This window comes from Anabrus simplex, chromosome 1, assembly GCF_040414725.1.
Source record: "Anabrus simplex isolate iqAnaSimp1 chromosome 1, ASM4041472v1, whole genome shotgun sequence".
NCBI lineage: Eukaryota > Metazoa > Arthropoda > Insecta > Orthoptera > Tettigoniidae > Anabrus > Anabrus simplex.
Genome location: NC_090265.1, coordinates 848,345,475 through 848,361,078, shown reverse-complemented (window position 1 = coordinate 848,361,078; position 15,604 = coordinate 848,345,475).

Genomic DNA, 15,604 nt, shown 5'->3' with positions numbered 1-15,604 from the left:
TCAAAAATGACTGAGCGAGTTGTCGTGCGGTTAATATCGCGTGGCTATGCGCTTGCATTCGGGGGATGGTGGGTTCGAATCCCACCGTCGGCAGCCGTTAAGATGGTTTTCCGTAGTTTCCCCATTTTTACACCAGGAAATGCTGGGACTGTACCTTAATTCAGGCCATGGCTGCTACCTTCCTAATCCTAACCTTTCCCACCCTGCGTCGCCGGAAACCTTCGATGTATTAAAGTAACTAGCATTTTTTCTAAGAAAGGAGTTCATAGTATGAAGACCAGATGGCAGCTGCGAGCACTGAATGCTGTTGGTGCTGTCTCAGCACATACTACACAGATGCAGTAGGAGCGGTGACCAATGAGCCGTGAATCGGATCACTGTATCGATTCAGTAACGTGAACGGAATCAAATGAATCGATTCAGTAAAATGATTCGAATGTCCCATCACTACAGTCAGTCAGTCAGTCAGTCAGTCAGTCAGTCAGTCAGTCAGTCAGTCAGTCAGTCAGGACATGTTCTTTTGTAAACATAGTTATGAGAATGAAAATCCACAGTCTGTTTCCAGTCAGTCGACCGGGTCAGGAATGGAATTAAAGAAGCCCCCATCTAGCGGCGAGGATAGGAATTGTGCCGGCTGCTGAAGCCTGTCGCACTCCTCTGGGGTAATGATTAATGAATGACAGATGAAATGAAATGATATTGGAGAGTGTTGCCGGAATGAAATATGACAGGCAAAAACCGGAGTACCCAGAGAAAATCCTGTCCCGCCTCCGCTTTGTCCAGCACAAATCTCACACGGGATTTGAACCACGGAACCCAGCGGTGAGAGGCCGACGCACTGCCACCTGAGCCACGGAGACTATAGACTGCTAAACATACTCGTTACAGCGCCCCTGGTTGAAGCACAGCGAACTAACGTTTGCCTGTAACTGTCATGGCGGCTGTCACTTCTTGGCCGTAATAGTTAGCCCTGTTATCAGTTGAATGAGTTGATGAGATTATGTGTCATTGTAAATTAAAATTTTATTAACAAATAAACACGTCATTTTGAAACACTCTTATTGTTGCATTAATGTTATAATGAAATAAGCGGAGTGAATATAGTAGGCATTTGCTTACTTATAAGAATTACTTATATAGAAGGATGGGTATTTCAGCATCATACACAAACACTAAAGTCATTCTTTACAGAAAGACATGTTATACATGCAGCAGTTCATTGAGGAATTCACACGCGTAGAGAAAGATACCACTGCTTTTTAATGACCTTCAGTATCATTCTGGTATAAGTTTTGAGTTTTGCTTCTTGGTATTATGCTTTTCGCTGCTTCTGAGAACTGCTATGCAACAATCTTCACATACGCTCGTTGGTTGCGGCGTACAATATCTATTCGGCATCCTCTGCCTGTCGTGATGGGCCACTAAAAGGGGTAACCACGGATTCTAAACTTGACACCACCAGATCCCTGGCTGAGTGTAGCATTCCTTCCACGTACGGTTTTCTACCAGCTTCATCGCTCTCCTTGTCGATGGGGACGGTAGAATAACACCCGCGGTATCCCCTGCCTGTCGCAAGAGGCGACTAAAAGAAGCCCCAGGGGCTCTGAACTATGGAGCGAGGATTGGCGACCATGGTGCCCTCAGCTGAGTACTGGCATTGCTCCCACATGTGGCAGGCTCCTCACTTTCATCTACTCTATCCGACCTCCCTTGGTCAACTCTAGTTCTTGTCCTAACCCGGCGGTATTAGAGCACTCCAGGCTTAGGGAGTCCTTCATTTTCACACCCTTCATGGCCCTTGTCTTCCTTTGGCCGATACCTTCAATTTTCGAAGTGTCGGATCCCTTCTATTGTTTCTCTCTGATTAGTGGTATATAGAGGATGGTTGCCCTGTTGTACTTCGTCTTAAAACAATAATCACCACCACCAGTTTCACCGTTTGAATATTTCTGTCGGACCTCTCTTCGTCAACCCTCGCCTGTCTTCATTCTACTGAATTCACAGCCAATATTTATTTATTTATTTATTTATTTATTTATTTATTTATTTATTTATTTATTTATTCATTCATGTATTTATGTATTTATTTATTTTAACCTTGCACGCTTTCTCAATGACCATACTCCGTTACACAACAACTTCTCCAGATCCTTTCTATGGCAGATTCAGAGGAAATAAGCATGTTTTGCTTTCGAGTGCCATGGCTGCCAGTGGTTCAAGTAGATTCAAAACTGGCCATCAGATAGCAGTCTATATTTTTAAGATTTTTAATGTTGTGGCCTCCCACTTTGAATGCTATGTGGCCAACGAGTGCTTCATTCTGATTGGCTCCACCATGTTTTAGCCAAATGTCCCGTCAGCTGATTTAAACGTATGTATACAGCACAGGGTAAGATCACTCTTTATGCAATTTCAGCGAAATACAGGCTACATGTTTTAACCTTAATACACGGAAAATATGTTCTTATTAAACATGGAAGATTATTTAGTATTATTAATTAAGAAATGTGTGTGAATTTACGTATTTCTGAGGTCTGAGTTTTGAAGAAAATTACGCCAGGCTGTTATGCTTATGGTTGCAGGAACAGATCAGGAAAGGTTTTTAAAATGAAATTAGGCAATCGCTTGTTTTCAGGACATTATAAGACGCTCCCAACAACGAGAAGAGTTCTTTCATGCATTATAATGGTAACAATAATAACAAAATGTGTTAGTAATTTTATAGAGGCCAAGACAGTAAATGTCTGTTAATATTCGCCGTATCGAAAACCTGTACATAAAGAAAGTTGTTTAGAATATAATTTTCGACATTTTACGTTTTGTGCGATTTTACCTTGTAAGGAAAATAACAGAGATTTTTACGATTATATAATTTTTCAAAAATTTTCAAGTATCCCTGAAAATATCTGTTAACTGAAAACTGTACTTAACAAAACTTACAGGAAAGGCCACTCCCGATCATTCACTGTAAGTCTCATTCAATTTCACCGCATGAAGTATTATGATTGATATATTCTCGAATTCAAACTTTTATTATGGCTATTCATCTATTAAAGGGCGTGGTTATAAGTGCCGCCTAGCATCAAGTTGAGTTTTCTCATACGTTATAATGATAACAATAATAGTCTAACTCCGTGCTTGAATGGTCAGCGTAGTGCCCTTCGGTTCAGAGTGTCCCAGGTTCGATTACCGGCCGGGTGGGGTATTTTAATAGCTCGGGCTTGGGGACTGGGTTTTTGCGTTTGTCCCAACACTCTCCTCTCCATACTCAGAGAACATAACACACTACAAATCACCACAAAAACACGCAATAGTGATTACATCCCTCCATATACGATTTGCGTCAGGAATAGCATCCGGCCGTTAAACAGGACCAAATCCACGTGTGTGACGCAGTTCCCACCCACAACCCCACAGATGTGGGAAGAGCGGTAGAAGCTATTGATAACCGTGATAACAATGCATTAACAAAACCGATAGTAGCAAATAGAATGTTTAAAATACAGCAGATATCTACCAATACTAACAGAACCGGGGCACAGAATTAGTCGCACATCACGGAAATCGAACAGCAGATGGTCCTGAATACAAGTACACCGGGACCAGGAAAACTGCTTGTTTTCACCGAGCAACAAGTAGTATTTTCTCAAACGATAGGCCTGTTGGGTAGTGATACTAATATTTAATTCCTCGTTGCGGGGATCAAACCGTAGCCATCATTAAAGGAGCACTATACACAACCCGGGAACCATGGCAGTTGCTTGTTTTCGTTACCAAAGAGTAGCAGGTTTTCGCTATTATTTCTATTAGTACCACGAGTAAAATGTACAGTATATTATTTTAACTTATATTACGTTAACATAAATATGGAGCTAGGTAATACAATTTTGTCTACCCATCAGTTAACTAGTCATATTATTTTCTATCTTCTGCGCGTGTTCAGATTACATACTTACCGATAAGTCATATATAAAAAGTATATTTCTATGTATAGTTTTATGATACTGCGTTGTATATTCTGATCTGTAAAACCATGCAACCTGATATATGGTAATGTTATAATTTTTTAAATATAAATGACCGGGCGAGTTGGCCGTGCAGTTAGGGGTTCGCAGATGTGAGCTTGCATCCGAGACATAGTGGGTTCGAACCCCACTGTCGGCAACCCTAAAGATGGTTTCCCGTGGTTTCCCATTTTCACACCAGGAAAATGCTGGGACTGTGCCTTAATTAAGGCAGCGGCCGCTTCTTTCCCATTCCTAGGCCTTCCCTGTCCCATCGTCGCCATAAGACCTATCTGTGTCGGTGCGACGTAAAGCAAATAGAAAAAATTAAATGTTGGCTAACTTCAGAGTCATCACATACATTATTCAAGACAATGACTATACTACTTTATGCCACATATATTATAACATAAATGTTATGATAGGCCTAGCTACCAACACAGAATTTCTAACCTCTTCAATAATTATGACTTGTAGGCCTAAACCACGTATAACTCTAAATTTCGAAATCTTATGTCAGGTAGTCAGACTCTGAATATAACAAATACTGATAGGCCTATACACATACAGCATAAGCAAAATAAATAACATCTGAAAACACTGACCTAGTATATTCTTTATTGAAATAATGATAATAATAATAATAATAATAATAATAATAATAATAATAATATCACTCTCCTTCATCTATCAGCTGATTGAGTACTTGGCTAAAACATGGCGGCTGGACTGGCCTTGGCCACACTGTATATATAGAGTCACTGTAGAATGCTAGCGCACATTTAGCCATCTGGTGACGAATTAGACTACCACTAAATATTGACCACGGCCGACTGGATTCCTCGCTGCTCTGCGGCCGACTTTATGCGTCGCTCTGTCTACCTCCTTAAGGAGCGCAGGGAGGAATCCAGTCAGCCGTGTATACACCATCTGTAAAGCATTTTTAAAATTTCATTCCGTCGCATACGCAATACTATAAGGCCGGCAGATAAGCAGCTGATGTAGGGCGGCAAGTTAATAGTTCGACAGTTAAGCAGTTAAGCTCCCCAATTTCTCAACATTTGAATGAGCACAGTTCATTCAAATTATTTTTATCTTAAATCCCCTCATTCCTGACGCTGATAATTACGTACAAATCTCCATTTCTACACTGCCTTCTCAAACTGAACATGCAACTTCAGTAGGCCAAGTTTTTTGAAAGTAGGTAAATAAATAAATACCGGTAGATGTCAAATTTGGGCTGCAGAACTTTCATAGACCTATATAGAAATTGCTTCATTTTCTTGTTTTTGCAAATAAGGTTTTACTGAAGATTTACAGCCTTCATTCTTACTGAGTTTTATCAATATTCCTCACTTCCATAAACTATTTGTGGGAATGTTAATTAAATGTAACTCGATTTTTTCTAAAAGAAGACGTGAAAGCCCTTTATCACAAGTGTCACGTATTATTTCTCTTGTGGATTTGTCTTCCGAAAGCAAGCTCTAAGCTGCTCGACATTAACCGCATGGCAATTCACTGCGTTCTGAAATATAATAATAAACCGTTATAATTACATTAAAATTACATTAAGTCAAGGTACTCTCTGAATTACATTGGATATTTCATTGAAATTGTATATCTATGAATAATGTGGATGGATTTGTCCTGTTTTGAAAAATAGTGCTGGAACGTCTTGTAATGCAGTTTCTTTCCTTAATAATTCGGCGCACGATCTTGAAGTCGAGACTTCACATCTTCGGTCAATGCTTCCATGTTTCGATGCAGCTATCAGTTTGAAGTGTTTACTCAATAGCATATATATACAAAACCTTACATAGCCTTCATCACCTCGTTATCACCCCTTTTATGCTTTAAATGGCTGAAGAAGAGCTCAGTATAATCGCTGGAAAAGTTCCTTGTTAGGACGTAATGGAACTTGATAAGATACTTACGCAGGCCACAGTAGAAAAAAGGTAGTTAGAACTAAGGCGTCGTATGTATCTCTTGTGAATTAATTTGGATATTTTCCACGTAGGGAAGAAGTTCATTCAGAAGCCGATCGAGTCGACAGCACTACGAGACATGCAGTTACAGCATTTACTAAGGCTTCCGATTGGTGCACTATAGGGAGCCTACGAGCGAACGCATTAAGGAACTACGTAGAATCAAAAACGGCCGACTGGATTCTCCGCTTCGCTCCTTTACAGATGAAACCATCTTCATTTCCCGATCGCGTAAGCGACATTTCAGACCTTCATTATTGGAGAAATTTTCCTCGTGAACACTCGAGATTTTCTTCTGAAGATGCGGAGCAAAGTTCTCTGCGAAACGTAAAGAATTTCACCTTGTTTTCTTGACACGGCAAAAGCCCAAAAGTTATGTTATCATGTCTACAATTACGGGCTTAGAACGCATCAGCTAAACGTAAATTATTCTCTCAATAGCAGCGTAAAACAGAAGTTGGAATTTTCACAAGATATATAGAATAAAATGTCTTGCAAGCAGCGAAATAATTATTGTTCCAACGCAGTCTCATGGGAAAATATAAAAGAATTACAGAATATAAAAAATATAATAATAATAATAATAATAATAATAATAATAACGTTATTGGATTTATGTCCCACTAACTACATTTTCGGGTCTCGGAGACGCCGAGGTGCCGGAATTTTGTCCCGCAGGAGTTCTTTTAGTGCCAGTAAATCTCCCGACACGAGGCTGATGTATTTGAGCACCTTTAAATACCACCGGACTGAGCCAGGATTGAACCTGTCAAGCTGGGGTCAGAAGGCCAGCGCCTCAATATATAGACTACATATATACATGAAAAACGAAAAAGTAATACATCAAAACCGGAGATCACTTCCTGTTAGGGTATCGCCATAGTTACAGTCAATCGCATAGGCCTTCACGCAAAATGTAAAAATGTTGTCGTGTCCAATTCTTGTCCCGTTTCTCTACGAAGTCGGATATGAAGTGAGATGAATCTTCGTAGCAAGTTATTTTAAGGTTGGAAGCCCTTCCTATCGTCAACCTCATCAGAGGAGTTAATAAAGATAAGATTTAATGAATGACGTGTTATATGATGTTGTAGTAGAAAGACGGTGAAATCGAGTGCCGGCACATAGCCTACACCTGTAGAATAGCACCAAGGGGTCTGCTTCGACGAACGAATCACCATCAGATCGTCACATGCCCTCACTCCATATGAACACTGAGGAGAGGTTAAGAACTGAGACCTACCTGTGTCGGGGCGACGTAAAGCAAAGAGCGAAGGGAAGAATTGCACCAAGAATTTAGCCCGCCACTTAGTGATTGGAAATTGTATACGACCGCCTTTCCTACTCTCTTAGCCAAATTCTGATGGTGGCCATATACCACGGTAGCTAAAAGAGAGACGGTAGGTGTCACGAGACGGATGCGCAGTAGACTGCCGTGGTCGTGACGTCACTGGACCGTCGCTCCCATTACACTACGCATTGTTTGACGCGTTAATATCAATCTATATACTCTTTAGTGTCGGTGAGTTCATTCTAAGCAGTGAATTTCGGTGCATTGCTGTTCCGTCTGCGGTCTGCACATTGTTTCTTTATTTATTTAATTACTTTCGAGGCTTGCGAATGTTTTGAAAGTCGTGAACTTGTGCATATCGTTCGAGAATGAAGTGAATTCCAGTGTATATGTCGTGTTTGTGCTGTTAAAATGCCGTGCTGTGCGGTGGCAGGCTGTACAAACCATCCCAGCCCTAATATACATTTGTCAATTATTATTATTATTATTATTATTATTATTATTATTATTATTATTATTATTATTATTATTATTAGTATTAGTATTAATATTATATATTTTGTTAGCAATAAAAAATCAATAATATTAGTACAGTACTTACTATTTTCAGGAAAAGTAACAACATGCAGTATTTAATGTTGTGTATTTTATTTAGACTTTGAAAATCCACAGCCTGTTTCCGTTAATATTATTTCTTGATTGTTAAGCTCTGATTTATTTAATCTATACGTGTATAGGATTGGGAACTGTAAATACTAACATTTACGGTATACCGGAACATTTAAAAATGATCTTTAAACATATCAGCAAAAGGATATTCTGGATTTCAAAGTACAGTATATCTGCAATATTTACGGAAGCACACAAACAAAATAATAAAAATAATAGTTCTATGCAGTATCTTAGTGGTTTTCATGTGATTTTTTTTATTACAACATAAACGTAATTGTGATAAGGAACATAAGTGGGGTGCTCGGCACGCTGATTTGCAGTAAGTTACAGAGCCTGGCAGACGGTCCACGGTCCGCTGACGTCACACGCTCCTGGCCGGCTGCGCGTGACACCTACCGTCTCTTTTCAGCTACCGTGCCATGGCCTTGACGCCTTTAACCCTAGCACACAAACCCTCGTAATTTTGGCGACGCGATTTGGCAACAATGTACTGTCTTCGCGCGTTATATTGCTGTCCATTGTAGTACCTTCCTATATCGTCATAAAAGTTGCCGTGATGAGTTCCATGTCGCGATCTGCTCGTTCATGAGGAAAAAATTCAATATCGAGTCGTAAATTTTACGAGGTTTTGTATTTACGGGGTGCAATTACGGGAAGGTAAGTTTTCAGTATAGACTGATATTAAGCTTACGTTTGTAACTTGTGTAAAACAAAAAAAAAAAAAAAAAAAAAAAAACACGGACATAACCTCAACAAGCGAAAATATTGGTCTTTTCCCCATTTTAATTGTTTTAGATGAATATCCTAAGTGGAAAGGTCCAGAGTTTGGTGCAAAAATTGCACTAATGCCTCCATCTACTAAGGAGAAATATGATGGTAATGCTTTAAGTGCTGACGAGGAAGAAATAGACAATATCGTACCAACTGATACTGCGAGTGTGTAGAGCAGTCAAATGAACAAAACAATAACAAATCCTTCGAAGATTCAGAAGCCAGTTAAGATGAGTACAGTACTTATCAGACCGTTGATGGAGAAAAGACTTGAAATCTCGAACTTGCAGGTCTGACCTCCGGATAATGATACGGGGAGCTTTAGGGGTTACAAATGCAAGCTGGATCTAACTGTACGAAGAGGACAATCTGTCACGTATGTCCTCGTAAAAAGAGGCGAATAACGACGTCATATTGCAGTCAGTGTTTGCGGGAGTATTGCAAAGAACACCGTGCAAATCAGTGTGCAAACTGGTCCCGATGAATGAAAAAGTTATGTGTCATGTTTCCGAGGATCTTCATAAGCATGAGGACCTAGTGGCATGACGAGTTCTAACACACTACTACGAAGAGGCGAATGACGTCATGTTGCAGTTAGCGTCAGAAGGTAGCCAAATGCAAATAATATGACAGTCAGTAAATAGATTACTCCCGAATGAAGAAAAATATTCTTCTTAATCTGTTTACCCTCCAGGGTTGGTTTTTCCCTCTAACTCATCGAGCGATCCCACCTATACCGAATCAAGGGCAGTGTCCTGGAGCTTCAGACTCTAGGTCGGGGGATACAACTGGAGATGATGACCAGTACCTCGCCCAGGCGGCCTCACCTGCTATGCTAAACAGGGGCCTTGCGGGGGGATGGGAAGTTTGGAAGGGGTAAACAAGGAAGAGGGAAGGAAGCGGCCGTGCCCTTAAGTTAGGTACCATCCCGGCATTTGCCTGGAGGAGAAGTGGGAAACCACGGGAAACCACTTCCAGGATGGCTGAGGTGGAAATCGAACCCGCCTTTAATCAGTTGATCTCCCGAGGCTGAGTGGACCCCATTCCAGCCCTCATACCACCTTTTCAAATTTTCATGGCAGAGCCGGGAATCGAACCCGGGCCTCCGGGGGTGGCAGCTAATCACACTAAACACTACACCACAGAGGCGGACATGAAGAAAAATCTGCTGTTTGATATCGTTAATAGAGTAATGTGTATGCTGTAAAATGATAAATGACCGGTGCAGTCGTAAATATTACGAGATTTTGTGTTCTTCTTTCTTTCTTTCTTTCTTTCTTTCTTTCTTTCTTTCTTTCTTTCTTAATCTGCTTACCCTCCAGGGTTGGTTTTTCCCTCGGACTCAGCGAGGGATCTCACCTCTACCGCCTCAAGGGCAGTGTCCTGGAGCGTGAGACATTGGGTCGGAGGATACAACTGGGAAGGATGATCAGTTCCTCGCCCAGGAGGCCTCACCTGCTATGCTGAACAGGGGCCTTGCGGGGGGATGGGAAGTTTGGAAGGGATAGACAAGGAAGAGGGAAGGAAGCGGCCGTGGCCTTAAGTTAGGTACCACCCGGCATTTACCTGGAGGAGAAGGGGGAAACCACGGAAAACCACTTCCAGGATGGCTGAGGTGGGAATCGAACCCGCCTCTAATCAGTTGATCTCTCGAGGCTGAGTGGACCCCGTTCCAGCCCTCGTACCACTTTCCAAATTTCGTGGCAGAGCCGAGAATCGAACCCGGGCCTCCGGGGGTGGCAGCTAATCACACTAACCACAACACCACAGAGGCGGACTGGTTTTGTGTTAATGTATTATTAATGTAGGTTTTGTGTTCTAGGATTAAAAATATTTCCAAATATTATTTCAAAAAGTCCGTTCATGTATCCTCACATCATAATTGCTATGCAATTACACAGGAATACAAGTACAAGCAACGTAATCGAAGTCCGGCCCCGCGGTGTAGGGGACAATGCGTCCGCCTGTCACCCTGCGGCCCCGGTTTCGAATCAAGACAGGGTCAGGGGTTGTTAATTGTAAAGTATTAATATCCCTGGCCTGGGGGACTGGATGCTTGTGTCGTCCTTAATGTTACTTTCCTCACATTCAACACTTTACACTTCCACCATTTCGAAATACACGCAGGTTCACAACATATGGTGCAAGGTAGGGGCAAGGATCTTCATAGGTCGACGCCCCGAATATGTAACATTTAAAAAAAAAAAGTAATGCATTCATTAGAATGGAAATCACCTATGAATCCGCACGTGACTACTTCCAATTATAATAATCATAATAATCGTATGACCATGTGTAAACATTTTAATTTGACGCGATCTGGCTGCTTGCTCGTCAATTTCGACGTTTTGTTTTACTCGGGGCCTACTAGATGGCAGCGAAAATCGAACATCTCTTCTACGTCTATGGTTGAGCTTTTAATTATTTTGGGGGGGGGGGGGTTAAACTTCAAAATATGTGTCACCAGAGATCTTTTATATGCTGATCGCACGATATAGAGTGTCGAATGGTCTTTTCTCCGCCCTTCAAAAATCCGATTACCTCTGTCGGATTTGAACCGGTTACTTTGGGATCCGGAAGCAGACACTCTACCACTGATCCATAGAGGCAGCTAAATGTTTCTAATACCTTAATACTACAATTTGAGGTAGATATTTTTAAAAATAATGGCGATGTGTAATAAATCGTTGGTCGCAGTAAATATTGAAGGAATAATTTACTTTACGCTGACGCCAGGGCCAATGATGAGCCAACCTTTTCATTCATTATGGTGGTCCATTGTCACCTGCGTTAATTACAGCGGGTTGAGGAGTACGTTGACTTAGAGACCCAGCCCTCTCTCCCATGCGGGCGAGCAGGTGACATCATTTCCCAGCCACTAGTCTGCACTCGTCAAGTAATTGATCGCTTCTACACACTTACCTGCCGTTAACACAGCGCTGTGACAGATCGCTACCGATGGCTACACAGAAGTGTACTGTACTCCACGTACAGTAATGGCAAATATTAAACAGGACTTAACCAGTGTGTAATTTTTTATTTTGCGAGGGGCGGGGTTAACAGGCTTCATAATATTCGATGAAAAATTAACTTTCAGCGCCCAAATTGCTAAAATAAAAAACGATGCTAACCATAATATATTATGCTCGGGTTTATAATAAGGAGCTCTAAATTATTTACTCAATCATTGATAATATTGAGTTATTCACTGGCCTCGTTAGGAGTAATTTGGGACCAACATTCAAACGAACAAGTTCATGCTATTAAGTTGTTCAAAATACTTTTTCACTGTGTCTGTATTATTAAACAAATAAGATATTTTGTCCTTTTGATACATCAACACGGGATTTAAGAAATAATTTTAATCTCACGTCATTGAGTAAAAGTAGAATTATTATTGCGTTAAAAACGTTAAACAAAATTGTAAACAATAGATTTGATTCCATAGGACTGTTGAATTTTATCTCCTTTCATGTTCCACAAGTTAAGAGATCACAAGAACACGGTATTTCACGTTCAAAGATCCAGAACATCTTATCACTTGAATTCACCATCACCGTTGTGCGGCTCCATGGCTAAATGGTTAGCGTGCTGGCCTTTGGTCACAGGGGTCTCGGGTTCGATTCCCAGCAGGGTCGGGAATTTTAACCATCATTGGTTAATTTCTCTGGTATGGGGGCTGGGTGTATGCGTTGTCTTCATCATCATTTCATCCGCATCACGACTTGCAGGTCGCCTCTGGGCGTCAAATCAAAAAAGTTCTGCATCTGGCGAGTCGAACATGTCCTCGGACACCCCCCGCACTAAAAGCCATACGCCATTTCATTTCACCATCACCGTTTATTATAATGCTACCTTTTCAAGACATTTTCTTCCCGAATATGTTCATTTTCAAAATCGCACACTGTTCACGTTCAAAGATCCAGAACATCTCATCACATGAATTCACCATTTATTTAAATGTTTCGTTTTTACAACACATTTTCTGCAGGAATAAATTTATTTTCAGAATCATACACTGCCATTAATAAACATTTAAAGACCTGATGCTGTATAGGCTTTTCGGCTTATGCCGTGTCAAGAAAATAAGGCGAAATTCTTTACGTTTCGCAGAGAACTCTGTTCTGCATCATCAGAAGAAATCTCGACTGTCCACGAGAAAGGCTTCCTAACAATGACATTTTGAAATTTAGGCTTTATAATAGAAGTGGAAATGGTACGTTCATTCGCCACCAGATGGCTCCCCGGACGTGGTACAGCGCTAGAGTTCGAAGCGGAAGCCATCTGGTGACGAATAAACGTACCATTTTCACTTCTATTATAACGTCTAAATTTCAAAAAGTCATTGTTTAAGAAGCCTTTCTCGTGGATACTCGAGATTTTCTTCTGATGATACAGAGCACAGTTCTCTGCGAAACGTAAAGAATTTCACCTTATTTCCTTGACACGGCATAAGCCCAAAAGCCTACACAGCATCATGTCTATAAGTACGGGCCGTGAAAGCATCAATGACAACATTTAAAGGCCTGTGTTTCTAATTTATAAATTCAGACGGCGATTCTTAAGGTATTTATTATTGTAGTCACTTATTACTTTAGGTATATATTTGGTTTTAATTCCTGTATTTTCATAGTATGGAAATATCCTTGATGTATTTTAGATCTTTATTTTCTCTGTATGTGTATTTTCTCCTTCTTTTCATATTTATTCCTTCTCTTTATTTTCATTATTTTTAATTTGTATTTAGTTATATAATAATGTAGTGGTATAGGTGTGTTAAGTATGTATTAGTGTAGGTGTGTTAAGAAGGTACTGTACTGGGCCTACTGCCTGTGTACTTTCAAAGAGACACAAAATAAATAAATAAATAAATAAATAAATAAATAAATAAATAAATAAATAAATAAATAAATAAATAAATAAATAAATAAATAAATAAATACACTATTGAATCCGTTCACCGTTCTAGGTTGGTTCCTCTCCCAGACTCAGCGAAGTATCCCACCTCCACCGCCTCAAGTACAGTGTCCCGCAGCGTGGGACAATTTGTCGGGAAAACAACTGGGGAAGGACCAGTACCTCGCCCAGGCGGCCTCATCTGCTGTGCTGAACCGGAGCCTTGTGGGGGATGGGAAGAATGGAAGCGATAAGCAAGGAAGTGGGGAGGAAGCGACCTTTGTTTCAAGTTAGGTATCAAACCGGTATTTGGCTGGGAAAGAAGTGAGAAAGCCACTTTGAGGCTGGCTGACGTAGGCATCGAAACCCCTCTACTCAGTTGACCTCCCGAAGCTGAGTGGACCCCGTTCCAGTCCTCGTACCACTTTTCAAATTTCGTGGCAGAGCCGGGAATCGAACCCGGACCTCCGGGGGTGGCAGCTAATCACACTAACCATTACACCACAGAGGTGGACTAAATAAAAACATGTGGGACAAAATTCTGGAAATCGTTTTCTTCAACAACCGTAAACGTATTTAGTGGGATGCAAAACAGTATTACGAGCATTTTTTGTTACGACCTGGCGATAAGAGGACAAAACGGAATTTCTTAAAACTTGGTATTCAAACCTTTGGTAGTGATAATTATTGAAAGAGGAAGTACAATTATTGATGATGATGATGATGATGATGATGATGATGATGATGATGATGATGATGATGATGTTTGTTGTTTAAAAGGGCCTAACATCTAAGGTCATCGGCCCAGTACAATTATTGAGCAACCATATCCTCTTAACACTAATCACAGGAAGAAATAGAGGACTATCGACTCTTCGAAAGTACGTAGCTTCGCCTAACAAGTTGGCAGTGCGCTTAGGGTCGCAGATTTGTGAGTTTGCATTCGGGAGATAGTGAGTTCGAAACCCACTGTCGACAGCCCTGTAGATGGTTTACCGTTGTTTCCCGTTTTCACACAAGACAAATTAAGGCCACTTCCTTCCCACTCCTAGTCCTTTCCTATCTCATTGTTACCGTAATAACGGTTTGTGTCGGTGCAACATAAAGCAAATTTAAAAAAAAAGAGAAAACAGGAAAAGTAGCTTCAAGTGACATCAGGAAGGGCACTAATTCTTAAACATCCAGCCAGAATTAATAATAATGTCCAACGTCTTGGCTGAGTGGTCAGCATTGAGGCCTTCGGTTCAGAGGATTCCGGGTTAGATTCCCGGCTGGAGTTCGATGATTGCAATTGCTTCTGATTAATTCTTCTGGCTCGTGGAGTGAGTGTTTGTATATGTTCAAACACTTTCCTCTTCATATTCAGACAACACACTAGGTCTACAAACCATCAGACAGACACGCAATAGTGATTGCATCCCTCCATAGTCTATGGGCTTGGTGTCAGGAAAAGCATCTTGCTGTAAAACAAGGCCATATCCACATGTGCGACGCAGTCCGCAACCGTGACCACATAGGTGTGGGAAAAGCGGTAGAAAAAGAACTATGTGGTTAGGAGCCTGATCGAAGTAATGGAAGCAACGTAACACTCAGCCAGGGGACCGTCATCGTCTACTCACGCTCCCAAGTTCAGAGAACCTGGTTCCCTTTTTAGTCACCTCTTATGAAGAGCAGAGGATACCGTGGATGTATTCTGCCACCCCTACGAGCAGGGTGGAAAACTACTGAACTAATCCTTACATATCAACGCCATATCTCTTAATTACAGGATATTGTGCTTTGAAATAGCTGCACCGAGCTCGATAGCTGCAGTCGCTTAAGTGAGACCAGTATCCAGTAATCGGGAGATAGTGGGTTCGAACCCCACTGCCGGCAGCCCTGAAGATGGTTTCCACGGCCCCTTCTTTCCACTTCCTATGCCTTCCTATCCCATCGTCTCCATAAGATCTATCTGTGACAGTGCGACGTAAAGCAAATAGCATTAATAA